This window comes from Austrofundulus limnaeus, unplaced genomic scaffold (genome assembly GCF_001266775.1).
Source record: "Austrofundulus limnaeus strain Quisiro unplaced genomic scaffold, Austrofundulus_limnaeus-1.0 Scaffold595, whole genome shotgun sequence".
In the NCBI taxonomy this organism is placed as follows: domain Eukaryota; kingdom Metazoa; phylum Chordata; class Actinopteri; order Cyprinodontiformes; family Rivulidae; genus Austrofundulus; species Austrofundulus limnaeus.
In genome coordinates, this window is record NW_013952997.1 from 55369 (window position 1) to 58323 (window position 2955).

Here is a 2955-nt window from a genome sequence, read left to right on the forward strand (position 1 = left end):
CCTGTTGAGGTGTTCTGGGCACGTCCCTCTGGGAGGAGGCCCAGAGGAAGACCCAGGACACGCTGGAATAACTGTTTCTCGGCTGGCCTGGGAACGCCTTGGGATTCCCCCAGATGAGCTGGCCCAAGTAGCTGGGGAGAGGGAAGTCTGGGGCTCTTTGCTTAGGCTGCTGCCCCCACGACCCTATCCCGGACAAGCAGAAGAAAATGGATGGACGGTCGGAATTAAAAGATGTCAACAAGGGACCTGACTATCCAGCCTTACATTTTGGAGCCAGAGTCTGAGCRAGAGTCTGAGGAAAATGAAGTCCATCAAACTGTAGTTGTAAGTCATGACCCTATATGGCAGTTCYTTTGCCAGTAATTTTATATAACAGATCAGAAACCATCATAGAAAATAGAGAAAACTGAACAGGATATGTCTARATTAACTCATTTCAGGGCCATTTGAGATATATTTCAATGATTCAGTGCCAGTGTTGTATAAAGTACTTCAAAGTGATACTTGAGTAAAAGTACAAGTATTTTATCATAAAAATACTTTGGTAAATGTTAAAGTCTTCTCTAAAAATATTGCTTGAGTAAAAGTCTTAAAGTATCTGATATTTTTGTACTTAAGTATCAAAAGTAAATTTCTGACACAAAATCTACTTAAGTATTAAAAGTAAAAGTACGGTTGTATACAAACTAATAGGGTGTCAGAATGGTATTTACACTTCTCATCCAACCACAATGAATTCACTCTATCCTGGAGACATAATATATCAGGATAGTATTTTTTTTAAGTAATAACAACTTGGAATAAAAAAGGGGTAACAACTTTCTACTTCTTACCTTTTTTTAAAAAAATGTAGTGAGTAGAAAGTACAGATAATTGTGTAAAAATGTAACGAGTAAAAGTAAAAAGTAGGCTGAAAAATAATTAAGTAAAGTACAGATAACCAAAATTTCTACTTAAGTACAGTAACAAAGTATTTGTACTTAGTTACATTACAACTCTGTTCAGTGCCCGACTCTGATTAAGCTTAACTACCTAACTCTCTGTCAGATAAAGACTGAAGATTTTAATCCAACATTAAAAGGGGCAATATCGTGTTTCCCAGGCATATATTAAAATTCTATACCATAACGTGGTGAGGCGTAATGAACAGTTTTCACCGGGTGTTTGCTAGTTGTTGCTGCTGATAGCCTGCAGGAGTCACAGGGCGGGCTGGGGGTTGAGTGGGTGTGTTCTTTGATGAGGAAGCTCAGCTTGTAGACACAGCCCAGAAGAGGAGCTGATCTCAAAAGAGGTTCTAGTCCCAACCAYTGGTTTTTGCTCTCCTGCCTGCTGCCCCAGGACACTGCAGGATTTCTCAAACATGCATGAATGAGTCAAAGTAAGACTCTGGACATGTTTTTGATGAGAAGATAACATTATAACATGATAAAAAACTCAAAAAAGTTGATTTTACATGATATTGCCCCTTTAAGTTCATTCCATCTCACACCTTTTCAAACAGAAGAGTGGTGGTAAGTTAATTATTTTGTTTAGATGATGTATGCACATGCTCTCTCTTGTCCAACTGGTTACTTAAAAAAACCTGTTTAGAATAAAAAAATAGTGTGACTTTGTGCTGCTCAGACAGTTCATATTATAGCAAACAGTGACCACAGCAGGTCCACAAACAATCAGAGCAAATGTTAAACGTGACTCAGCATCCTGTTATTTTATGATAATTATYATCCTGACACTATTGAAAGGCTCCTGACTAACAGTTCAGTAAAACTATCACCCAGATGTGAACTGAAACATCTTCAAGAGAGTTAAAGTCCCGCTGTTGTATTTTCTCTAGATTTTTGGTCGACTGAGAATCTACACCAGCATATTTCCAAGGTTTGACCACCATGACTATAACTCAGAACCTTACAGGTTTTTCTTGTTTTTTTGATGCAATAATAAGAAATATCCTGGTATTCAGGTGGTCTCACCCTCCTCCTGCTTCCAAGGACAAACTGCAGCACCTCCAGCACTRGGCTGCCTGCGGGTCACCGGCTGCCAGCTGCTCCCCGTCAACGAGCTGCTCCACACTGAGGGGGAAGAAAAAGGGCAGGAAGGATCYCCTCCTGCCAGGCTCACCCAGGTATCTTTCTGCTGCAAAGCCAAAAATAAATACAATTCACTTTAGATAAAAAGAGAGTGAACTGTAGCTTAACTGCTGGACCACCCTTCACTTCACTGGCCTTTCTCTGCAGAGCACTGAGACCCCATCAGCTCCTTAAACTTCTTTRAGTCCTGAGTCTACCTGAGACCTTTTCCTTTCATTTTGATCATGTTTCTTATTCAGCTTACAGCTGGTTGGAGCTGTGCTGTTACTATCATGATCCTGTTTCTCTTTATTRTTTATCTTTTTTTACATAACATAAAAATACTTCTGCATACTTTGTACTGTTTTAAACATTCGAATGTCAAAACTTTCAGCTCACTCTCATTTTTTAAAAGGGCCAGTATCATGTAAAATAAACGTTTTTTAGTTTTATATCATGTTATAATGTTATCCTCTCATCAAAAACATGCCCAGAGTCTTACTTTGACTCATTCATGKATGTTTGAGAAATCCTGCAGTGTCCTGAGGCAGCAYGCAGGAGAGCAAAAACCACCATTTGGGACTYGAACCTCCTTTTGGGATCAGCTCCTCCTCTGGACTGTGTCTACAAGCTGAGTTTCCTCATCACAGAGCWCACACACKCACTTGGCCCGTTCTGAAATGGGCGGGGCAGAAGTTGAAGGAGGTTCATTAAAGAGACAGAGGACAATTTCAAGGCGTTTAGAAACAGATATGATGAGAAGTCAAGTTTATTTTCTATTTAAACATAAAAACAACATTTTAATAACAACTGCAAGTGACATAGTCACTTTATTATGGTATAGAATTTAAATATATGCCTGACAAACACATAATATTGGCCCTTTAAC

General features: G+C 39.3%; 1 long non-coding RNA gene across 1 annotated transcript in view; it reads left to right on the forward strand.

Moving 5' to 3' along the window:
• Positions 1-1976: 1976 nt before the first annotated feature.
• LOC106531076 (uncharacterized) overlaps positions 1977-2955 on the forward strand; it is a 5797-nt gene continuing 4818 nt past the window's right edge. Inside the window, exon 1 of the long non-coding RNA XR_001311861.1 lies at positions 1977-2122. This is a non-coding gene — a long non-coding RNA (uncharacterized LOC106531076). The remainder of the gene's footprint in view (positions 2123-2955) is intronic.